The 26,521-nt window shown below is 43.3% G+C and overlaps 1 protein-coding gene and 1 pseudogene across 1 annotated transcript in view; both read right to left on the minus strand.

Moving 5' to 3' along the window:
* The window catches only part of LOC124795910 (facilitated trehalose transporter Tret1-like), a 479,061-nt gene that overhangs the window by 251,838 nt on the left and 200,702 nt on the right, over positions 1–26,521 (minus strand). The gene's annotated exons all lie outside the window — the stretch shown is intronic.
* LOC124796993 lies at positions 8,930–9,047 on the minus strand (annotated as a pseudogene).

Below are 26,521 nucleotides of genomic sequence, written 5' to 3' on the forward strand. Positions count from 1 at the left end.
TGGAAAAGTACAGTAGTAGAAGGAACTGATGAACTATAACTGTTGCTATTCTTGTGGTCTTTAGCCAGAAGACTTCTGATGCAGCTCTTCGTGCTGTCTACCCCGTGCAAGTCTCTTCATCTTCGAACTTTCCCTCAACGTCTCAGGGTGCGTCCTATCAATAGGTCTCTACTTCTAACCAAGTTGGGCCATAAATTTCTTTCTAAAGCCAATTCTGTTCAGTACCTCTCGTTAGTCACGCGATCTACTCATCTAATCTTCAGTATTCTTCTATAGCATCACATATCAAAAGTCTCTATTCTCTTCTTGCCTGAACTGTTTATTGTCCACGTTTCACTTCCGTTAAGGGCTACACTCCTGACAAACACCTGCAGAAAAAGCTAACACTATAATTTATATGAGATGTTAGCAAATTCCTCTTTTTCAAAAATATTTTTCTTGCTGTTGCGAGTCTGCATTTTATATCCTCTCTACATCAGTCCAAATAGCACAATTCATAGACTACTTTTCCTACAACATTTCTTAATGTAAGTTCCCCCAGCATTGCCTCATTTAATTCGATTACATTCCAGTACTCTTGTTTCATTTTTTGTTAATGTTCACCTTATAATCTCTTTTGGAGACATTATTCATTTCGTCCAACTACTCTTCCAAGTGCTTTGCCGCCTCTGACAGAATTTCAGAGTCATCAGCACTATCTGAAAGTTATTATTCATTCTACCTGAACTTTAATTCGCTTTCCAAATTGCTCCTTGGATCTTTTACTGCTTCCTCAACGAAAAGAGAGAAAAAAAACAAAAAAAAAAACAAAAAAAAAAAACGAGAAACGCAGGGGACTGGCTAAAGCCCAGTCTCATTCCCTTCTCAACCTCTGCTTCCCTTTCATGTCCTTCGTCTCTTGCAGCTGCAGTCTGGTTTCTCTACAAGTTGTAGATAACCTTCCACTCCCTGTATCTTACTCTTGCTACGTTCACAGTTTTAAAGAGTGCAGTAACCTTCCGCTCTCTGTGTTTTACTCCAGCTACCTTCACAGTTTTAAAGAGTGTAGCCGAATCAATATTGTCAAAAGCTTTCTTTAAACCTAAAACTGCTGTAACGATAGGTTTGCCTTTCTTGAAGCTATGTTGCCTGAAAGTTTGTAGGGTCAGTACTGCCTTACGCGTACCCACATTTCTCTGGAACGCAAATTGATCTTCCCGGGAGCCCGTTTCTACCAGTTTTTCCGTTCTTGTATTTATAATTAGCGTCATTACTTTGGAACCATGGCTTATTGAATAGATAATTTAGTAGTTTTCACACCTTCAGCACCTGATTTTTTGGAATTGGAATAATTAAATTTGTCTTTAGGGTGTTTCGTCTGTCTCACGTATCTTGTACACTAGGTGGAATATTTTTGTCGTGGCTCTTCTGAGGATCTCAGTAATTGTGAGAGAATGTCGTTTAATTGAGGGGTCTCGTATCCAGCTTTCTGCAAGTATACGTCTGCAACAGAACATTGAACGGATTTAAAACGTAGTCCTCGGAAAATAAGGAGAAAGCGTAGTGGTAAAATATGAAATATCATGCCGCTGAAAATGAAAACTAAGTCTCACGGATACGTATCAATTAAAGGGGTGGTGAACAGAATAGTCGGGAAAAGTAGTCTGTGGTAAACCCTCGCCAGAAGAAGAAACAGTTTAGTGGGTCGTGCGCTATGGAACTTGAAGTCGCAGTGTATGAAGAAAGTTGTAGAGATACACGATGACTACAGCTTGGGAAAATGGATAAGAGGGGACGTTGGCAGTAGTAGTTACGTAGAGGCGAAAAGGTTAGCACGAGATAGTAAAAGATGAAAGGACCATCGTATCAGTCACAAGCTCGATAGTTTGAAAAAGAAAAGTTACGTGCCGCCATAGCGTTTTCCCTCTTCCTTTCTTTCAAATCAATAGTCGCCCATAATAACACAAACGTTACACTACTCTGCACGAGCACCTATCACTCTGCCACACCATCGGCTCTGCATCCACTTAAAGCGGATGTCATGTGTTCGTGACCCACTTCAGACATCCGTCTGTGATTTAAATGTGCCGTTACTGAGTACGCCTTGTAGATATATTTGAATATGTATCACACTCTATGATGGCTTCGAGTATCACGTAAGATTTGGAATACAAATTGAAATAAGCATAACAATTACGATAAGAAAATACAATGTGTGGTAGTGTGTACACCTAAGAATGACCGAGCTTTGAACGCTGATGCATTGACTGCATGGCCGATTAATCAAATCTAAATTTTTAAGGATGAAAAAATTAGGAACATCTACGTACTACACATTCATTCTCGTCACATGTGATGACGAAGGAACAGACGGCCTACTTCAGTATTTCAGAGTATCACATAGATCTCAAAATTCAGTTTAGAAGTAGTGAATAGGCTCAACATGAAATCTGCTCAGCCTCAATCTCAGGAGCTTGCTTCAGAGAATGGAACTGAGTCACACACACAACAGAACTGTGCAACAGATTAAAGAAAAAGGTAAGTCAAGGAGTGGTCTTTTGGCATTATTCAACATTTATTTCAGAGAAAATAGAACGGATCTCCTTACAGGCGTCAATTATACAACATACTAACCCGGAAATTATTTCCATGAACCTAAAGATATGCAACCCATTTTACATCCTCTGCCACAGGGGAGGATGATGTAAGTTGGGTTGCCTATCTTAAGGTTCGTGATATAATTCTGGCATTTTATTTTGCCCACCCTGCAGAAACCTTTAAGCTCCATGGAAAAAAAACCTGACATACACTGAGGTGCCAAAGTTATGGGATACCTCCTAATATCGTGTCGGACCTCCTTCTGCCCGGCGTAGTGCAGTAACTCGACGTGGCGTGGACTCAACAAGTCGTTGGAAGTTCCCTGCACAGATGTTGACCTATGCTACCTCTGTAGCTGTCCATAACTGTGAAAGTATTTCCGGTGCAGGATTTTGTGTACGAACTGACCTCTAGATTACGTCCCATAAATGCTCCATGAAATTCATGTCGGGCGATCTGGGTGGCCAATTTATTCACTCTTACTGTCCAGAATGTTATTCAACCCAATTGCGAACAATTGTGGCCCGGTAACATGGCGCATTGTCATCCAAAAAATTCAATTGCAAATGGTATCCAAATAACTGAACGTTTTCATTTCCAGTCAATGATTGGTTCAGTTGGACCGGAGAACCCAATCCATTCTACATCTAAATCCATACTCCGCAATCCAACTGACGGGGTGTGGCGGACAGTACCTTGAGTACCTCTATCGGTTCTCCCTTCCATTCCAGTCTCGTATTGTTTGTGGAGAGAAAGATTGTCGGTATGCCTCTGTGTGGGGTCTAATCTCTCTGATTTTATCCTCATGGTCTCTTCGCGAGATATACGTAGGAAGGAACAATATACTGCTTGACTCCTCGGTGAAAGTATGTTGTCGAAACTTCAACAAAAGCCCGTAGCGAGCTACTGAGCGTCTCTCTTGCAGAGTCTTCCACTGGAGTTTATTTATCATCTCCGTAACGCTTTCGCGATTACTAAATAATCCTGTAACGAAGCGCGCTGCTCTCCGTTGGACCTTCTCTATCTCTTCTATCAACCCTATGTGATACGGATCCCACACCTATGAGCAGTTTTCAAGCAGTGAGCGAACAAGTGTACTGTAACCTACTTCCTTTGTTTTCGGACTGCATTTACTTACAAGGGAACCTCCCCATGGCACCCCCCTCAGATTTAGTTATAAGTTGGCACAGTGGATAGGCCTTGAAACACTGAACACAGATCAATCGAGAAAACAGGAAGAAGTTGTGTGGTACTATGAAAAAAATAAGCAAAATATACAAACTGAGTAATCCATATGTAGGATATCCAACATCAAGGATAACGTGAGCTCAAGAGCGCAGTGGTCCCGTGGTTAGTGTGAGCAGCTGCGGAACGAGAGGTCCTTGGTTCAAGTATTCCCTCGAGTGCAAATTTTAATTTTTTATTTTCAGACAATTATGAAAGTTCAGGCACTTACACATAATCAACTTCGCTTTCGAAAATTCCAGGACATGTTCAGATTTGCTTGGACATATGCAGGATTTGACGGTCTACACACGGAAAAATTTGAAAACGTTAAAAACATATGTTTTGACAGAGCACAGTGAAAACTGTGTGACTGTGAAACTGTTGCATTCATTTGTTGCAGTTTATGTGACAAACTCTTATGTTTTCATCACTTTTTTGGGAGTGATTATCACATCCACAAGAAAACCTAAATCGGGCAAGGTAGGAGAATCTTTTTACCCATTCGCCAAGTGTACAAGTTAGGTGGGTCGACAACATATTCCTGTCATGTGACGCACATGCCGTCACCAGTGTCGTATAGAATATATCAGACGTGTTTTCCTGTGGAGGAATCGTAAGACCTTGCGATTAAATGTTTTCGGTTCCCATTGTAGAGGCACGTCCTTCCGTCTACTAATCGCACGGTTTTGCGGTGCGGTCGCAAAACACAGACACTAAACTTATTTCAGTGAGCAGAGACGTCAATGAACGAACGGACAGATCATAACTTTGCGAAAACAAAAAATTGAACTTTTCACCCCAGGGAAGACTTGAACCAAGGACCTCTAGTTCCGCAGCTGCTCACGCTAACCACGGGACCATGGCGCTCCTGATCTCGCATTATCCATGATGATGGATATGTTGCGCATGGGCTACTCAGTTTGTATATTTTACTTATTTTTTTCCTAGTTCCACACAACTTCTTCCTGTTTTCTCGATTGATCTGTGTTCAGTGTTTCAAGGCCTATCCACTGTGCCAACTTATAACTAAATCTGAGGGGGGTGCGATGGGGAGGTTTCCTTGGTAGGATTCTTCCAATGAATCTCAGTCTGGCACCTGCTTTACCGACGATTATTTTTATATGGTCATTCCATTTTAAAGCACTCCTAATGCTTACTCCCAGATAATTTATGGTATTAATTGCTTCCAGTTGCTCACTTGCTATATTTTAGCTAAATGATAAGGGATCTATCTTTCTGTGTATTGGCAGCACATTACACTTGTCTACATTGAGGTTCAATTGCCATTCCCTGCACCATGCGTCAATTCGCTGCAGATCCTCCTGCATTTCAGTACAATTTTCGATTGTTACAACCTCTCGATACGCTACATCATCATCCACAAAAAGCCTCAGTGAACTTCCGCTGTTGTCCACAAGGTCATTTATATATATTGTGAATAGCAATAGTCCTACGACACTCCCCTGCGGCACACCTGAAATCACTCTTACTTCGGAAGACTTCTCTCCATTGAGAACGACATGTTGCGTTCTGTTATCTAGGAACTCTTCAATCCAATCACACAATTGGTCTGGTAGTCCATGTGCTCATACATTGTTCATTAAACGACTGTGGGGAACTGTATCAAACGCCTTGCGTAAGTCAACAAACTCGGCATCTACCTGGAAACCCGTGTCTATGGCCCTCTGAGTCTCGTGGACGAATAGCGCGAGCTGGGTTTCACACGATCGTCTTTTTCGAAACCCATGCTGATTCCCACAGAGTAGATTTCTAGTTTCCAGAAAAATCATTGTACTTGAACATAATACGTGTTCCAAAATTCTACAACTGATCGACGTTAGAGATATAGACTATAGTTATGCCCATCTGCTCGACGTCCCTTCTTGAAAACGGGGATGACCTGTGCCCTTTTCCAATCTTTTGGAACGGTACGCTCTTCTAGAGACCTACTGTACACCGCTGCAAGAAGGGGGGCAAGTTCCTTCGTGTACTCTGTTCCACGTAAACATAGCCCACACCATTACGGAGCCACCACCAGCTTGCACAGTGCCGTGTTGAACACTTGGGTCTACGGTCTCGTGGCGTCTACGTCACAATCAATACCAACCACCAGCTCTTATCAAATAAAATCGGGACTCATCTGACGAGGCCAGTCATCCAGGGTCCAACCTGTATCGTCACGATCCCAGGAAACGCACTGCAGGCGACGTCGTGTTGTTAGCAACGACACTCGCGTCGGTCGTCTGTTGCCATAGTGCATTTACGCCAAATTTCGCCGCACTGTCCTAACGGATACGTTCGTCGTACTTCCCACACTGATTTCTGCACTTGTTTCACGCAGTGTTGCTTATCTGTTAGCACTGAAAACCCTACGCAAACGCCTCTGCTATCGGTCGTTCAGTGAAGGCCGTTGGCCACAACTTTGTCAGTGGTGAGAGGTAAGCCTGAAATGTGGTATTCTCGGAATACTCTTTGCACTGTGAGTCTCGGAATATCGAATTCCCAAACGAAATCCGAAATGTAATGTCCCATGGACGTGGCTCGAACTACCATTCCGCCTTCACAGTCTGTTAATTCTCGTCGTGCGGCCACAATCACGTCGAAGACCTTTCCACGTGACTCACCCGGTTACGACTGACAACTCCGCCAATCCACTGCTCTTTTATAGCTTATGTACGCAAAACTACCGCCATCTACATATGTGCATATCGCTATCTTGTGACCATGGCCACCTCAGTATATGTAAGTGTCAGACAGAGGGTATCTCCAGTGCCCTCTCTGGGATGTGTGAACTGCTGAAGTTTTCTCCACAGACCGTGGCAGCGATCGATGACGATCAAGGAAATCATCTTATCCGAAGTGCAACAGAACTCAAAAACATTCCGGAAAAGAAAACTTCGTTTACACTACTGGAGAACTGCACTTTTCTTTCAAAATTCTTAAGGGGTGTGTCCTTATATTGGAAGTATCGTACATGGCTTTCGTATTTTTATGTTGCGCTTTTCAGTAGTAACCGCGAGAGACTTACGAAATCTTTCGACACAGACCAGGGGCAGAGTGTAAACACTGAACAGAATACTGTGTTTCGAACAGAAGCAATACTTACAATTAGTTATCAAGGTTGTAGACCAAATTCCGTGGGTGTATTATTACTTCACAATAACTGTATTTACCAGTCACTATACAGTGACAGACTCTTATGTTGGCTGATGTCATATGTTCATATGACAGACTTATGTTGGCTGATGTCATATGTTCATATTTTCAAGTACTAACTTTTTTATAAACTCAAAAACGTCTGCAGCACGGATTACAAACATCAATATTGTTAGTAATTATCATAGTTAAGTTCATTGTCGGGACACAGTATCGAAGCAGTTCATCCTCCGAAGCAATCCATACGAAAATTGTAAATGCGAAAATAACTCTGCCTGCTACGCATCCGCTACTAAACCTCTGAACCGATTTTGATGAAATATGTTGTGCAGATAGATTGAACGCTGAGGGAGAACATAAGATACTTAGGAAAATGTGTAGTGCAACATATTTATTAATTTGAAGAATATAACGCAAAATAAGGAACAATAATTACTCCAGAATGAGATTTTCACTCTGCAGCGGAGTTTGCGCTGATTTGAAACTTCCTCGCAGATAAAAACTGTGTGCCCGACAGAGACTCGAACTCGGGACCTTTGCATTTCGCAGGCAAGTGCTCTACCTTTTTTTTTTTTTTTTTTTTTTTTAATCTCCTCATTTTGTTCGCTTTTGTTCGTTGAATGTGCTCGGGGCGGACGTCATAAGACACCCGTTTCAGTTTGTCGTTGGTCGATTAACTCAGTTTTTTATTACAGAGGGCAGCTAACCCTCCGACCGAACACGCTGAGCTACCGTGCCGGCTGCCATCTGAACTACCGAAGCACGACTCACGCCCGGTCCTCACAGCTTTACTTCTGCCAGTATCTCGTCTCCTACATTCCAAACTTTACAGAAGCTCTCCTGCGAACCTAGCAGAACTAGCACTCCTGAAAGAAAGGATATTGCGGAGACATGGCTTAGCCACAGCCCCAGGCGAACTTTAAGTGGTGTATGACAAAGAGACGTCGTGCCTTTAAGTTTAGAACGTGGGAGACTATTAGTGAGCTGAGGCTGCGTTTGATTATGATAGGAGGAGGAGGAGATTAGTGTTTAACGTCCCGTCGACAACGAGGTCATTAGAGACGGAGCGCAAGCTCGGGTGAGGGAAGGATGGGGAAGGAAATCGGCCGTGCCCTTTCAAAGGAACCATCCCGGTATTTGCCTGAAGCGATTTAGGGAAATCACGGAAAACCTAAATCAGGATGGCCGGAGACGGGATTGAACCGTCGTCCTCCCGAATGCGAGTCCAGTGTGCTAACCACTGCGCCACCTCGCTCGGTTTGATTATGATATGCGAGCGCAGCAGCGGGTAACAGCCATAAAAGTGAGGCCATTAATGCACGTACAAATGTTACAAAATTTGCGATGCACCGAACTGCAAATTAGTTGTTTTCTTTCTTCGTCATTTTAACGCTGTGTAATAACTTTAGAAAGTCCGCACTTTATTTCAGTACCGTCACCATCACTAATCATGACAAAAGTAATGTTAAGTTTCAACAGGTAGCAGTTTTTTGGTTAGCGTTGCTGACCATTGATCACCGAGTTCCGGGTTCTATTCCCGGGCGGGTCAGATTTTCTCCGCTCTGGACTGAGCGTATGTGTTGCCCTTATCATTATTTTATCATCATCGACCCGCAGGTCGCCGAATTGTCGTCAAACAAAGACTTGCAACCAGCGGCCGAACATCCCGAACGGGGTGTACTAGCTAAAAAAGCCATTAGCACATTTCATTTCATTTTGCTCATATGCGAGCGCAGCACAGTATAATAGATGGTTACTAATAAAAAAACTTGTAGCTATCCCACCCGGACAGGCCACGAAGGCCCAGCGGTACCGACCGGCCGCCGTGTCAACCTCATGGATGCGGATATGAAGGGGCATGTAGTCAGCACACCGCTCCCGACCGTATGTCAGTTTACGGGACCGGAGCCGCTACTTCTCAATCAAGTAGCTCCTCAGTTTGCCTCACAAGGGCTGAGTGCACCCTGCTTGCCAACAGCACTCGGCAGACCGGATGGTCACCCATCCATGTTCTAGCCCAGCCCGACAGCGCTTAACTTCGGTGATCTGACGGGAATTGGTGTTACCACTGTGGCAAGGTCGTTGGCAAAATGCCTGTACCTAGTACTCGCAAATAATAACCACACAGGATATCAGTAGAACTGGAGTTTTCAAAATTTATGAAACATGTTCTGTGTGTCGAGATCACGGCAGCTGACATCGAGCACCAATACCTACTTACATAATCTCTTGTCCGCAACCCATTTCACAGCATAAATTTTCTAGTTTACTATTATGTTGCACTTTCTAGGTCTCAACAATTCAGTCATCGAATAAAATGTTAGAATCAAGAGTTACGAACAAAGCTAAGAATTGTGACATATTGAAGTACTGACTTACGTGAATACGAACACAAACTAAAACAAAATCGCGATGTAACTTTCAGTGAAGATTCTATTCCCTCCACAGCTAACACGTGGTGTACACATATCGATAGTGAGTAATTAAAGCACACACGACTTGAAAAGTGCAGCTCTGTTTTCCATCAGATACTCACCAGCAACTCGGAAACTGCGGGTTCTGTCTGCCTTGTATACAAGCACAATCATAAGAAGTTGCTCTACCAGTAATGGAACTGATGCAAAGGCTCACTGGTGGGTAACACGCGCAAGCAGCAACAGGTAGCGGGCTACGCGACTGCATGCTGTTGTTAGTTAACACGGCGGCAGAGTAAACTCCCACAGCTATAGCCAGCTGACGAGGACAACACAAAAGGAAACAAACAAACGAAACCGGCAACCGTAGCGGTACCGATAGGGCGCGGCAAGGACGTGCGTTGTCGAAAACCAGACGCCCACCAACAAGTCAGCTTCTTTGGGAAACCGAAGTTATCCGGCGCCTACCGTGTGCGAATAAGTTTGTCATTGTGCTTTAAAGCCTCAAATGAAAATGTGGAAGAAATTTAAGGTTCGTCGATTCCTAGGTGATTACGGATAGAGCACTCTTTGAGATATACGAATGGTTGGGAGGGAACAGACTATGGCCACGTTTAAGGGGATTTAGAGCAGCCATCACTTACGATCAGACATAACTGTGGGCTGATTCTCCCTCCACCACATAATTTTATCAAACGCTCTTGTTTTCCAAAAACACGAACTCTACTAACAAAATTTCGAGGATTGTTGGGGGATATTTTCTGAATATTTTGGTATGACGGATCCATTGCATCCAGTAGCCCACAAAGAGTAACTGTATTCCTGTTGATCTGATGGAATTACACTTTCTTCGACAAGGATAGAAGCTTCTATTCCCTTCGCAGCTAACACATAGTGTACACATATAGATAGTGAGTAATTACAGAACACACGATTTCAAAATTGCAACTCTGTTCACCAAGGCAGGGAGTTAAAGCTTGATCGATGGAGAAGATATGGAAAACAGAAAAGATTCGAAAAGAGTGGAAAATAACATTTATCTAACCGCCTCATAAAGCGGAAGATGGGCTGAAGGCATGAATCAAGTTTTGTATTTAGGGTGGGGGTGGGGGGGGGGGGGCACATTGAGTGTTGTAGTGGTTAGCACACCTGCCTAGTTAGCACTGAACCTGTGTTCAAGTTTGCTGTTGACAACTAATGCCCACATCACTCCTCACTCTCAAGCATGCAGTACTGGTCGATTCTGTCTCGGGTTTGTCTTTCTGGTGTTGTTTTCCACTAATACTGATACACAGCAGTTTAGAAAGGCTTACTGATGAAGAATTGCAGTGAGTTCATTGAGCGCACTGGAAGAGCGGCACAATGCCGCTACACTGAACTGTTCCCGCGTAATTCCAAGGAGTAAGCGAGAATTGCACCACTGGAGGGAGGAAAGTAGGAAAGATTCCAGAAGACTGGAAAATAACATTAACCCACCTGCTACATAAAAGGGAAGTCAAACAAAAACTGAACAGTTGCAGAGGAGTCTCACTTTTGCCAGTAACATACAAAATATTATCAAAAATTCTCCTGAATAGAATTGAAGAAGCATTAGATAAACAACTGGGAGAATATCACGGTGGTTTTCGAAAGTACATATTCTGCACATAACAGACTTTTACCTTAAAATCAAAAATTCACATTGGAATGCGAATGGGCATGCCTACAACAGTGTCAGTTAATATTTCCAAGAAAGCATTTGATTCTTAGGTAGAGAGAAATAGATAAAATCATTAGAGAATTAGATGTTAAAGCAAAACTAACCAATATAATTCGAGAAACTCTAACAAATACGATACCTTAGCGAAATTTGTTAATGAAGTATCTACACAAATCGAAATAAAAACTGGTGTTAGCCTAGGAAACTGCTTATCAACTTAACAGTGTTACAGGGTTTTCGAAACAAAATGTATGTACCTGGAATTTATAGACAAAACATCACAAAATCAGATCAGATTGAAACTGCCAGGATTTTGCAACACTTTCACAAAATTTGAGGGAAATAGATATTCAGATCTTCCGGAATGAATGGTGTATAGAACTGGTCTCCTAATGTAGTTGAAAAAATGTACCAAAATACATAGAAACTCAAATAGAATAATGTGAGTCAGTGAACTTAAATTCTTGCAGAAGCTATAGAGCAGAACGGACAAAAAAAACTGGCACCAGATTTAAGAGATAATAAAACTGTAAGTGCGCATGTTCGACAAAAAATACACTTTGAGACAAAAAAAGACGACACACCACGAAGGAATTACCGAATGAGATGCAAATCTGCAGATGTAGTGTACATGTACAGACAAACAATTGATGACAGTTTCTGAAAAATTAGATGTTTTATTTTAGAGAAAGAGCTTCACAGACTCAGTTAGTCAATAATTCATTGGGCCACCTCTAGCTCTTATGCAAGTAGTTATCTGCGATGGCATTGATTGATAGAGTTTTGGATATTCTCCTGAGGGATATCGTTCCAGAAATCTGTCCAGTTGGTGCGTTAGATCGTCAAAATCCGAAGGTGATTGGAGACCCATGACATAGTGCTCCAAATGTTTTCAACAAGTGAGAGAATCGGAGACCTCGCTAGCCAGGGTAGGGTTTAGGAAGCAGTAGCAACTCTCGCAGTTTGCAGGCGGGTATTATCTTGCAGAAATGTAAGCACAGGATGGCGTGCCGTGAAGCTTAACAAAACGGGATGTAGAATATTGTCGATGTACCACTGTGCTGTAAGGGTGCTGTGGATGAAAACCAAAAGGTCCTGTTACGCAATAAAATGGTAGCCTGGAGCATCACTCCTGGCTGTCGGCCGTATGGCGGTTCTAGGCGCTTCAGTCCGGAACCACGCAGGTTCAAATCTTGCCTCGGGTATGGATGTGTGTGATGTCCTTAGGCTAGTTAGGTTTAAGTAGTTCTAAGTCTAGGGGACTGATGACCTCAGATGTTGAGTCCTATAGTGCTTAGAGCCATTTGAACCATTTCGTATGGCAGGCGACATCCAGCTTGGTATCCCACTGATGTCTGGGCATCTCCATGTAACCTCCCCCTCACTTATCGACCTTAATGACAGTGAAAAATTAAACCGCGTGTACCTAATGGAAATTTGGGAAAAGCAATCGTCACCGAAGTTAATCTATCGGTAAAGAGGGAGGAAAGGGTTACATCTAAATGAAAGGAAAAATGCAAATGAAACTGGTGGAAATTAATTTTGAAAAGGGGTAAAGTTAATGAAGAAAGTAAATGTGCGGCCGTTACGTTAACAATTAACTAGCGGTAATTAGATATTTGAGATTTGGGGAAATTACGGTCGCCAGTCCTAAGGACAATTACTATAGTAACTGAAAAAATTAGCACTAGAAACGTGGCAACTGGAGGTTGACACGTGTAGTGTGAAAACTGAAAGTTTGTCAGAAGTAATAAATTTCGCTACATTCTGACTTAATTTAGCAAAAGAATTAACAAAACCGGAAAATCGAAAGTTAATTTAGTGACTGAAGTTAATGGTGAGCTTTCTTTCTGAAGCACATCGAAATTCAGTAAAATACGGTTAGTCTTGGACTACCTCAACAATCATTTCAAAAGCAACTTGAGTCTACGCAATTTAGAAATAAGAGATTTTACTTTGAGCTTGAATTAAATGATTCTGAACAATTAACAATGGTAAAATTTAGTACGTACCAAGCTGAGCTGCAGTCACAGGTAAGCTAAAATACGGTAACAAAACTCGCACTCTTAATTTGTGCTTGTGTAATCTAAATATTGTAGCCAGCTATGAATACTTAAAGTGAACTTTGAAATTAAAGCAGTGAAATGGAATTATGCTGGCGTTTGAATTTCAACGACACTCGGGTTCATTTCGGAAAAGGAAGGGACTCTGCTTGGTAATGCAATTGGCACAATGAGCAACAAAGGTTCATGCTACGTTGCTGTAATTTTGTGATTTGAACAGTTTGAAAAGCTGAGGTCTGCCATACAGTTCTGAAACTTTACGTGTTTCCAGTCTTCCTTGTTGGTTGATTGAAGGTTTGAAGCCGTCGATCGAGGAGGTGGCGACAGTCACTCATTGTCGGCCGTCGCTGTTGCAGAAGCTGGATGTTGGCGCGCCTTCTTCTCGACACGGTCACCAGACGAAACGGGCTCTTGATGTGCACCAGCTAATGCTTCCTGTCCGCGACACCATGTCAGAAACTATCATCGCAAGTCGAGCGCAATTACATGCTGCCAAACCCCGAAAGCGCGGCAACTCGCGGGAGCTTCACACAACACACCTGCTCCACTCGCTACTCCAGCCAGACTCTCTCTGCCCGCGCTCCACGCGGCAGAGTTAACACTACCAAAGATCCTACACACTTTGATTCTTCACACGACCCATCGATGTAATCGTTCGATAGCAGTTTTCCCTAGGCAAGACCCAGCGTAAAAATACAAATAATATTTACGAAACAAACCAATTATACATCGACATGAGTGCATAAATATATATATATACAAACAGTAAAACAATTACAATATATAAAGAGACAGAAATGTCATATCTTGAGGTAACAAAACAAGGAAAAAAATAATAGTACAATAGATGGAAATAGGAGGATATGCATTTCCGGCGTTACATCCAGACACATCTTCGGTGGTCATCGAGGCCCATTTCGAAACGGTACCCACTCTTGAAGACAGTTCTACTCTAATCAATGAGATTCCAGGCCGAAGACATGTCAGGAGACGCCCGTAACAGTGGTGGAATACTAACGTGACTGTCACCCGCCACACGACTTGACACACCACGACTGATGGTCTGGGGTGCCATTATTTTAATAACAGGACCCAATTGGTTGTCCTTCGCTGCACCTTTGCACCGCAGCGGTATGTCGACGATATTCTACTCCCGGTTGTCCTTCGCTGCACCTTTGCACCGCAGCGGTATGTCGACGATATTCTACTCCCAGTTTTGTTTCCTTTCATAGCAAGCCGTTCGGGGCTTACACTGCAGCAAGATAATGCCCGCCCCCACACGCCGAGAGTTTCTACCCCTTTTCTTCGTGCTAGCCAGTTACTACCTTGGCCATCAAGGTCTCTCCCAAATTGAGATAGTGTGGAGCATTGTGGCAGCACCGTCCAACTAGCTCGGGGTTTTGTCGTTCTAAAACATCATCCAATTTTTCACCAATCGCAATAATTTGTTTTCCTTTACTTGTATTTGATTGGTGCATAATTCCTAGTCGGCCGGGGTGGCCGAGCAGTTCTAGGCACTACAGTCTGGAACCGCGCGACCGCTGCGGTCGCAGGTTCGAATCCTGCCTCGGGCACGGATGTGTGTTATGTTCTTAAGTTAGTTAGGTTTAAGTAGTTCTAAGTTCTCGGGGACTGATGACCTCAGAAGTTAAGTCCCATAGTGCTCAGAGCCATTTGAAGCATAATTCGTAGCGTTTTTCCATAATTTTAATAAACACGACTGACAAACATAGCAAAGATTTCAGTCTGCAATAACGTATTCTCTTTCACTATTTACAACAAATTGCCAAAGCTGTGGTAACTTTTTGATCCCGCAACTGTAGAAATCACTTGGTTTTGAGGAGAAGAGCTTGTCATGTAGAGAGCATATTTTCATCCGAAAAGGAAGTTCCTTGATATTTGTTCGATAGAGAGCGGAAAATGTGCAAATCTCAGGGCGCAAGGTCAGGTGAATAAGGATGGTGCTGAACGACTTCTCAACCCAACTCACGTATAGCGCTTTTTGTCAGATTAGCAGTTATCGTGGAGTAGCATCACTTCATGCAGACTTACAGGTTGTTGTTCTTGGATCGCGTCAGCAAGACACCTCAGTTGTTGGCAATAAACGTCAGCAGTGATGGTTACACCTCGGGGAAGCAAATCGTAGTACAACACACCGTCGTTGTTCGACCAGATGCATAACACAATGTTTCGTGGATGTGCGGTCTTTGTACGGTGAATTGCTGCTTTGTTTGGGCTCAACCATTCCTTTCCTATTCTTGTACTAGCATAAAGACACCATTTGTCGTCATTAGGTACGGGATAGGGATGGTGGGTGTTGTTCACGAGACCGTTGCTGACGAGCAAGCAGAGATGCGCATATGGCCGCCCGCTGATTTTTGAGATTTTTGCTTAGAGCATGCGGTACAAAAACACCCAATTTTTGAACTTTCCCCATTGCATGCAAATGTCGCACAGTGGTGGAATGATCACAGTTCATCACATATGCCAGTTATAGAGTACTGCGAAGTGAATCATTGTGGATTAATGAGTTAAAACAGTCTTCATCAAACCCCTAAGGTCTTCCTGTACGTGAAGAGTCACTAATTTCAAAACGATACTCCTTAAAGCGAGGAAATCATTTTCTTACCGTGCTCTGTCCAGTGGCATTATCCTCATGCCCGCTGCAAAAGTTTCTGGCTGCCTCCGCTGCTGTAAACCCCATATTGAACTCAAGCAGAAGAATATGTCGGAAATGTTCTGATTTCTCCACATGGCACTCAATTTTCTATCGTCCACATCTCCACCCACTATTTCCAAATGGCAATATGCAATCACAAATAGCAATAATAAACTACAAATAAAAGATGACAATCGATAAATAAACCCATAGCAATCGGAATACCGACATGCTGAACAAAAACGCTACGAACTTCTGCAGCAACGAAGTATACCACATCTATCTTTTACCGTCCCATCGGATAATACCTCCGTGGTGCGTCGTTTTTTTAGTCTTAGAGTGTATCTACAAAAATAAATGCATATCTATAAAAACAAAACTAACATACTGTTCTGCAGTAGGAAGACCAGAATGTTGACTTGCATGTGAATTTTTAAAGATGAACTATAGCTGTAGGAATACTTGAAACACGTGAACAAACATATCATGCAAACAGACTTGAGTTGAAAAATGGATTTTTAGAAAAATAATGGGCCAACATACACTGCAGGTGGTTAGGAAATGAGTAGTAACATGATCGACTAAAATATACAGAAAACGTCAGAATTTATGGCAAAGTGATCTTCTTTGGAAGGCTCTCCCGAATGTATGAGAAGAGGCTAGCAAGACACCTACTCCTCTGTTTCTGGAAAAAGAAACTAACAATATAATGGATTACGAAAATAAGAAAAGAACTAGAAGGAAACACAGGGAAACAGCCGGAAATTTCATAAAGAAACCTTTTTAAGAATGAAATACTAAATTTAGAAGACTTTCAAGACAGAAGAAATAAGAAATGGGGAACAACATGGACAGGAGAAAGGAAAACGCAATATGAGGAAAAGATGAAGGATATCTGAAAAAAATAGGAAGCTACAAAGAAGACTGAAGAGGAACTGAAATTGTGACGTGATCCTGGTTGGTCAGTACGAAGGTTTTAAATTCGTTGGAAGGAAATAAATAGATTATGAGAGTGGAATCAATGAAGACGGACTGTCATGAAACAGTATAAACCGAAACGGGTCAGAAATGCTGAGCCCGCAATGTAATGAATATGATGTCGTGACTCATAGCAAAGAATGGCAATAACAGCCACCTCCCCTGGGCTACTGATATTTCTGTCACTCGAAGGAATCTTTTAATGAAGAAAAAGAAAAACGTAGTGATAATGATTTCCATGATCCAGCAGAACATTAATAGGTTCAGGATACATATGAAAGAACTACAACTACTAATACAGGGAAGATCCTGTTTCGTAGTTGTTCAAAATAGAGATCTGCATCTCCTCGGTGTTTGGTGTCCATTGCAGAGAAGCCCCCAAGGAAGGACGACGTAGTTAATGAAAGAGGGAACGGTGAATGGTTGCACACATTAATTAAGTTTATTAAGCAACTTCCATTGTCCTTACAATTTAATCGCAAGTCGCAGTTGAGCTACAAATCACAAAAAAGATGAAAGCGTGGCCAGTTTACATTCCACCACGTAGCTGCTAGGAAAAAAAAAGAAACAGGCTCTCAAAGAACTTGTCATGGTATTACCTCACTACCAGTATTCTCCGGAGACTGTAACTCAGATAACTGGCTGTAGGACTTGGTTTCCATCCTGTCTTTGTGTCGAGTCATTGAGACCCTTCTATAATAGGGAAATAATTGAATTATTTTTTCTGAACGTGTGAAACACTTTTCTCATCAATAAGTGACAATTACGCACTGCAGCACTCTAAGCTATCATTACACGCCAGATAAGGTTTCCCAAGACAGATAAATTTGTAAGTGATAGGAAACCGCTCGAATGGCTGCTGTCTACGTCTTCACTAATATCCGACGTCACCAAGAGGGATAATATAACTAAAATCATTTTAAACTCTGAAGCTGTTCCCAACACGAAGGTTAGTCCGAACACTGCAGTGCTTTTCAAGTCATTTTTAAGTTTATTAACTTTTAACTGACTTATCTGACCAATTGTAGGAGAGGCAACTGCCTTACCCATCCAGTTGTGAGGAGGTTGGGGGGAGGGGGGAGGAGATGGATGTTCTTCAGTTTAAAGTAGACTCTAAACCCCGCTGCAACACGGTATTTTTCATTATCAGAAGGAAAGAAAGCGATGAGCAAAAGAGATAAATTCGTAGGACCGAGTGAGAATCGAACTCCAGACATTCGATTTTTGGTAATGTTTGGGTATAATGCCACGGAACAACTACACTACTTAGTATAGTCTCACTTGCACATTACAGTTTATTTGCGACCACGCAAACACGTGCTAGACCACATGAATGTAAGTAACACCCAATGTAATACAACATAAACTCGTTACAGAACATCTGTGAATTCTTTGAGAAATCTCCGTGGCAAAGTGATACGCTATGCAAAACTTAAGGAAGAGCTATATAAAGAAACATAACATATTAACTACTCGGTGGAAACAAATGAAAATACGGGAGCATGTTGCCAGAGGTCACCCAGTCGTGCACAGAAATCTGTAGGTCACATAGCGTGAGGTCAGCGTGACTATAGCGCCAAATGGTGGTGGCCAAGCAATACCACATAGTTTACGGAACGGGAAAAGGCGGTATGTCGATCAGCGAGCAGTTAGGATGCACTGTGGTGGTAAACTTCATTGCAACATCACCCGGAGACCACATCTGAATGACTTCACGCGGGGAAGAACCATCGAGAAACAGGAAGAAGGCCTAAGTGTGACGAGTGTAGCCCAGGAGTCTGCTATTGCGTACAGCAATGAATAAATGCTACAGCAGCTGTTGTAATTTAAAATACATCGTCAGGTGCAGTTCTTAGTATAAAGAAAAATGAGACCGTAAACAATATCTCGCAAAAGAGCATGTCACAATGATAAAAAGCGATCGCAAAAGTGAAAACTTGCTTTATAGTGGTCAAGTCAACTCTACAGTCCGATCCCAACCCCTTCTCTAAAATTTGGGAAATTTCGCAAAAGACGGTAACCATCGATTGAAACTCGGCAATGTAATTGGAACCTACGAACGAATGGAACGAGAGAAAAACAAAGATTATAAACAGCACCGGAAGCAGGAGGAGGGGGGGGGGGGGGGGCGAGAGGGAAAAAAAAGATGGAGTATAGAGTAAACAGTACCTCAAATGAGGCTGCACCGGGACGAAACGCTGCGACTGCCATACTCGAACTGACCGAATATTAAAACATAGGTCCCTTGGGAAGGTGCGCATGTCCGGCAGCGTTAGTAACATCCGACAAACAGTAAGGAAACGATTGGAAACAGGGCGTCAAAGAATAAGCTTATTAATAAAGATATCAAATGTCAAACGAATCAATCAAAAACTTAGGGATAACAGCCTAGAATCTGTGTGGGGGGAAGGAGGGGCATTTATAAATATAACATTTAAAATTTAAAACTCTTTTTACAATTTTTTATAAAATCTTAAGGGTACCACAAAAGAGGAAGTAAGGAAGAGAGTGCGAATGAATGACGCTATTCATTTAAGTAATCAAAGTTAGCCAAAACGGCTCTGTGTCTTAATTCAGTTTGAAAATTAAGTGTTTAGTACGAAAGTTTTCTTAAGGCATGGAGATCTTCATCAATATCTTTAGTTTTGTACGCTCGGTTCCCAATCACCTCCTTAAGATTTATCGAAGTATTTACGCTTCCGCGCATGCGCCACTTCCCTTGCGGCCCATGCTTTTGATATTTTGTCAACTGTGTACGGCAGTCCCATCGCTTCGTCCAGGAGCTGCCCCAGCTGAGGTACTGTTTACTCTACACTTCATCTTTTTCTCCCCCTCACCCCCCTCCCTCCTTCCGGTGCTATTTATAATCATTTTTTCTCTTTCTATTTGTTCATAGGTTCCAATTTCAATGCACGTTTTAATTAATGATTATCGATATTTTGCGAAACTTCCCGAATTTCAAGGAAAGGGTTGGTATAGCAATTTAGGAGTGGCTTGACCACTAGAATGTAAGTAGTCAGTTTTGCGGACACTTTTCATCACTGTGATACGTTTTTTTTGCCTAATATCGTTTACGGTCTTTTTCTTCTTTTTATTTAGTGATGCAGGGATGATGCTTTTTAAATTACAAAACCGAGATGCTCCATATCACGTAATTCACCACACTAATATCTATCGTCATATTCATCTACAAGGTCCCACTTCATCAGGTTTGCCTTCACTAGTACTACACCCGTTCTGATGTGGTTCAGGCTCCTCCAAATCTTCCGTCGCAGGTTCTCGCCGCTGGGCGCCTCCTGTAGTGGAGGGTAGTCGTTTGGAGCCTCGATCGGTTCTTTGTTCAAAAATCTCTTGCGGGACTGAAGTCTCAGAGGTACACAGGAAGCTTTAAATAAGGAGTGGCGTTCACCGAAGATATGCTTAAGCCTCTCAGTGTATTTGTGATTGTCTCTTTGGGAGCTGGGGTCCGTAAATCTGGAGGATACAAGACACGTGTGGCACAACTTGAGTAAAAGAAGGTATCAGTTGATAGCACGCATAGTGTGAGACATCACGGGACTCCCAGTTCAGTGGTGGAGGGAAGTGTGAGTGTGAGTGTGAGTGTGTGTGTGTGTGTGTGTGTGTGTGTGTGTGTGTGTGTGCGCTGGGGGAGGGGGGGGGGGGTCGTAGAGGGAGACCAGGAGATGAATAAAATAGACAGGTTGAGAAGCATGTAAGTTGCAGTAATTATCCGGAGATGAGGCTTTCACAGGACAGAATAGCATGGATATATGTATCAAACCAGTCCTCGGACTGGATCGCGTTCCAAGTTTTGCTCTAGTTCCTCAGACTTCTTTCCTTGAGCTGTGATGGCCAGATCGTCGGCGTACGGGAAGTGGGCCGCGTAATTTGGTGTTGGTTGGTTTACAGGTTGAATAGGAGCAGGGCAAGGACGCAACCCGTTGGGCGAGCCCATTCTTCAGCCGTTACCACCGGCTCTTTCTGCCCTCCGGTGTGACACAGAACGCTCTGCTTTGCAGCAGAGATTCAGTGATTTTTACAAGCGACTCAGTTCAAATTACCCCCAATACACGTCGAAATGCGAGTTGTATCCAATGACGCCCTAAATCCTCACGCTGAGCGTTTGTCCGTTAAGCCGCTCAGCAGACTGAGGGTGCAGTCGCCACGGCACCATCACACAGTCTAGGCATGCTAGTAATAGACACGTCTGTTAGCGGCGAGCTCGAGATGTCAGAAATCATTTCAGTGCACACACACTGAGATATCACAGTTATAATCCCGCAGCAATACGAGACTGTTAGGCAACCGGTATGGACTTAGGCAGACAAAAGTAGTAATTACACTGAACCTGCTTAAATAACTGAATATATTTTAAAAGATTATTATTGATTAAAAATTTGTACAGTCATATGAAAAGGGCTTTAGGCGGGGAGCAAAACATTTGCTGGTTTGGGATTCTGCAAGTTTTGAATGGCCACATTGGAGGAGAAACGCAACCACTAGCCGGCCGGAGTTGCCGTGCGGTTCTAGGCGCTACAGTATGGAGCCGAGCGACCGCTACGGTCGCAGGTTCGAATCCTGCCTCGGGCATGGATGTGTGTGATGTCCCTAGGTTAGTTAGGTTTAAGTAGTTCTAAGTTCTAGGCGACTGATGACCTCAGAAGTTAAGTCGCATAGTGCTCAGAGAGAGCCACCACTAGAAAGCAAACAGAAGACAACAACGATACTTGTCTATATCATTTCTCTTCTGGCCTGGTTTCGCAGAAAAACCGTCAAACAACTTTCCACACGCTTCAAACCATACGTCTCTCGCCTTGTCTTGTCTTATCCTTGTGACATAAACTGATCTAAAATACACGAACCCCATTAGTGGGCTTTAATATGGAATGTGTCCACAGTACGCCTTTATTACGGCTTGATCTCCGCTGGGGATAGCTTCAGTGAGGTGTCCCAATATCTATGGCAGACCATTCTTACTCAAAAGCCGAAACTAGAGAAGGTTTGGACGCCGTGGTCTGGTGCGAAGTCAGCGTTCTAACTCATGCCAAAGGTGTTTCATTGAATTCGGGCAGGGAATCTGGATAGGCCAGTCCATTTCAGGGATGTTATTGTTCTCAACCATTACCTCTCAGTTGTTGCATTATAATAAAGTGCATTGTCATGCTGATACAAACAAGTAAATCCTTCCGCTGCTCTCATGCGACTTTTAGAAGGACCCTCCGCAAAGCTCGACGGTCCGTGTTCGTTAGTAACTATGATTACGAAAGTTAAAAGGTCGGTCAAGAAGGCTAGGAGAGTATTCTTACTAGAAAGAGCAGATAAGCAGTTATTGGCATCCCACTTAGTAAATGAATCGACTTCATTTACTTCCGGTACGATGGACGTGGAAGAATTATGGGCAAATTTTAAACACATTGTAAATCACGCATTGGACAAGTATGTGCCGAAAAAGTGGGTTACGGACGGAAAAGACCCACCGTGGTTTAACAGCGCAATTCGGAGAATGCTCAGGAAGCAAAGGCAGTTGCACTCGCGGCACAAGAAAGATCGGGAGAATGAGAACAGGCAGAAGTTAGTTGAGATTCGTGCTGCTGTAAAAAGAGCGATGCGCGATGCATTCAACCGCTACCACCGTCATACCTTAGCAAAAGATCTTGCTGAAAACCCAAGGAAATTCTGGTCTTACGTAAAATCGGTAAGCGGGTCGAAGGCTTCCATCCAGTCACTCACTGATCAGTTTGGCTTGCCAACGGAATACAGCAAAACCAAAGCTGAAATTTTAAATTTAGCATTTGAGAAATCTTTCACGCAGGAGGATCGTACAAACATACCGACGTTTGAGTATCGTACAGATTCCCGCATGGAGGACATAGTGATAGACATCTCTGGGGTTGTGAAGCAGCTGAATGGGTTGAAAATAAATAAATGGCCAGGTCCTGATGGGATTCCAATTCGGTTTTACAGAGAGTACTCTACTGCATTGGCTCCTTACTTAGCTTGCATTTATCGCGAATCTCTTGCCCAACGTAAAGTCCCGAGCGACTGGAAAAAAGCGCAGGTGACGCCTGTATACAAGAAGGGTAGAAGGACGGATCCTCAAAATTACAGACCAATATCCTTAACATCGGTTTGTTTCAGGATTCTCGAACATATTCTCAGTTCGAATACAATGAATTTCCTTCAGACAGAGAAATTGCTGTCCATGCATCAGCACGGCTTTAGAAAGCATTGCTCCTGCGAAACGCAATTCGCTCTTTCTTCACATGACATCTTGCAAACCATGGATGAAGGGTACCAGACGGATGCCATATTCCTTAACTTCCGGAAAGCGTTTGACTCGGTGCCCCACTGCAGACTCCTAACTAAGGTACGAGCATACGGGATTGGTTCCCAAGTATGTGAGTGGCTCGAAGACTTCTTAATTAATAGAACCCAGTACGTTGTCCTCGATGGTGAGTGTTCATCGGAGGTGAAGGTATCATCTGGAGTGCCCCAGGGAAGTGTGGTAGGTCCGCTGTTGTTTTCTATCTGCATAAATGATCTTTTGGATAGGGTGGGTAGCAATGTGCGGCTGTTTGCTGATGATGCTGTGGTGTACGGGAAGGTGTCGTCGTTGAGTGACTGTAGGAGGATACAAGATGACTTGGACAGGATTTGTTACTGGTGTAAAGAATGGCAGCTAACTCTAAATATAGATAAATGTAAATTAATGTAGATGAACAGGAAAAAGAATCCTGTAACGTTTGAATACTCCATTAGAAGTAAGGCGCTTGACACAGTCACGTCGATTAAATATTTGGGCGTAATATTGCAGAGCGATATGAAGTGGGACAAGCATGTAATGGCAGTTGTGGGGAAGACGGATAGTCGTCTTCGGTTCGTTGGTAGAATTTTGGGAAGATGTGGTTCATCTGTGAAGGTGACCGCTTATAAAACACTAATACGACCTATTCTTGAGTACTGCTCGAGCGTTTGGGATCCCTATCAGGTCAGATTGAGGGAGGACATGGAAGCAGTTCAGAGGCGGGCTGCTAGATTTGTTACTGGTAGGTTTGATCATCACGCGAGTGTTACGGAAATGCTTCAGGAACTCGGGTGGGAGTCTCTAGAGGAAAGGAGGCGTTCTTTTCGTGAATCGCTACTGAGGAAATTTAGAGAACCAGCATTTGAGGCTGACTGCAGTACAATTTTACTGCCGCCAACTTACATTTCGCGGAAAGACCACAAAGATAAGATAAGAGAGATTAGGGCTCGTACAGAGACTTATTGGCAGTCATTTTTCCCTCGTTCTGTTTGGGAGTGGAACAGGGAGAGAAGATGCTAGTTGTGGAACAAGGTACCCTCCGCTACTCACCGTATGGTGGATTGCGGAGTATGTATGTAGACGTAGATGTATCTGAGGTCTGTCTGGTCTTGCGGTTGTTCTTCGCGTTTCCCCTTCACAGTCACATCGCTAGCAGTCGACGTGGACACCTTCACAGGGGTTGAACTACCCCTGATGGATCTGCTACTCAGGTGATACCCAGTGGCTACTCCACGTTAGAAGTCACCGATCCACTCTGGTGTTGCTGCTTCTCTGCTAACAACACAATACTCCTCGCCTATATTCTGTTGGGTCTGCCCACACAACCTCTTTTGGTATAATGCTGCTTCTCTGCTAACAACACAATACTCCTCGCCTATATTCTGTTGGGTCTGCCCACATAACCTCTTTTGGTCCATTCCGCATTACATAGACGTGTCCGGATACTTTTTATGAGACACTATATTTGAGTGTATTTCTTTGCGTCTGAAATAAATAATTACAAATCCAACGGGAGATGTGTTGCAATGACTGCTGACATACGTGTATGCCGTGTGATCCTACCCTTCGGTGGCGACCACAGACCGGATCTTCTCTGGAGTGATTTGGAGCAGCGCGGTACTAGCTAGCAGTATGGGCCGCCTTCCGTGCCGCACAATAACCCTGGGTTCGGTGTGGGGCGGCGGTGGGGTGAGCGGACTGCTGTAGACTGTTGTGGGGTTGTGTACCACTGTGGGCTACGGCGGGGACGAAGCCGGTCCGTCGTTTCTAGGTCCCCAGTTCCATACAATACAATACAATGGGCCGCCTTAGACGGGTGTGGTGATAGGTTTCTTCGTTGTATCGCTGAGACGTGAAGTCATGTATTTTGAGGTTGTTGTAACAGGTTTTCCGTCATATCGTCATAGGCAGTGCAGGGTGCTGCATACTGTTTAGTGTCCTTCCGTGTAGCTGAAGAGCTACAGGTACTGTCCTGTTGTCTGATCAAGTTTACTCAATAGTCGCATGTTGAAAGCATCGGACTGAATTAGTACTTTCTGCTGACCGCCCCCGGTAGCGTGATAGAATGTCAATCCTAAGGGTCCGGGTTCGATTCCGGGCTGGGTCAGAGATTTTATCCTCTCAGGGACAGGGTGTTGTGCTGTCGTCATCATCATTTCAACCCCATCGACGGGCAAGTCGCCGAAATGGCGTCAAATCGGAAGACTTATACCTGGCGAACGGTCTACCCGACGGGAGGCCCTAGTCACACGACATTATTAGCACTTTCTGGTATCTGCAGTGACAGCCGTTTCTTATAGAAGCAACAAGCTGATGTCCCCGTGACATGCGGTGAGTGTGCTGTGTGTTTGTGTTCCTAATGTAGCATGAATGCATTGGCTCCACTAGGAGTCTACATCTACATCTACAACGATACTCTGCATATCATATTTTAGTGCCTGGCAGGGGGTTCATCGAACCACCTTCACAGTTCTCTGTTATTCCAATTTCGTATAGGGCGCGGAAAGAACGAACACCTATATCTTTCCGTACGAGCTCTGATTTCCTTTATTTTATTGTGGTGATCGTTCCTCCCTATGTAGGTCGGCGTCAACGAAATATTTTCGCATTCGGAGGAGAAAGTTGGTGATTCGAATTTCGTGAGATGATTCCGTCGCAACGAAAAACGCCTTTCTTTTAATCATGTCCAGCCCAAATCCTGTATCATTTCAGTGACACTCTCTCCCATATTTCGCGATAATACAAAACGTGCTGTCCTTCTTTGAACTTTTTCTATGTACTCCGTCAATCCTATTTGGTAAGAATCCCACACCGCACAGCAGTATTCTAATAGAGGACGGGCAAGCGTAGTGTAGGCAGTCTCCTTAGTAGATCTGCTACATTTTCTAAGTGTCCTGCCAATAAAACGCAGTCTTTGGTTAGCCTTCCCCACAACATTTTCTGTGTGTTCCTTCCAATTTATGTTATTCGTAATTGTAATTCCTAGGTATATAGTTGAATTTGCGGCCTTTATATTTGACTGATTTATCGCGTAACCGAAGTTTAACGGATTCCTTTTAGCACTCATGTGGATCACCTCACACTTTTCGTTATTTAGGGTCAGCTGCCAATTTTCGCACCATTCACATATATTTTCTAAATCTTTTTGCAGTTTGTTTTGATCTTTTGATGACTTTATTAGTCGATAAACGACAGCGTCATGTGCAAACAATCTAGACGGCTCCTCAGATTGTCTCGCAAATCGTTTATGCACATAAGCAACAGCAAAGGGCCTATAACACTACCTTGTGGAGCGCCACAAATCACTTCTGTTTTACTCGATGATTTTCTGTCAATTACTACCAACTGTGACCTCTCTGACAGGAAGTCACAAATCCAGTCACATAACTGAGACGTTATTCCATAAGCACGCAATTTCACTACGAGCCGCTTGTGTGTTGCAGT

The sequence above is a fragment of the Schistocerca piceifrons genome, chromosome 4, assembly GCF_021461385.2.
Source record: "Schistocerca piceifrons isolate TAMUIC-IGC-003096 chromosome 4, iqSchPice1.1, whole genome shotgun sequence".
In the NCBI taxonomy this organism is placed as follows: Eukaryota; Metazoa; Arthropoda; class Insecta; order Orthoptera; family Acrididae; genus Schistocerca; species Schistocerca piceifrons.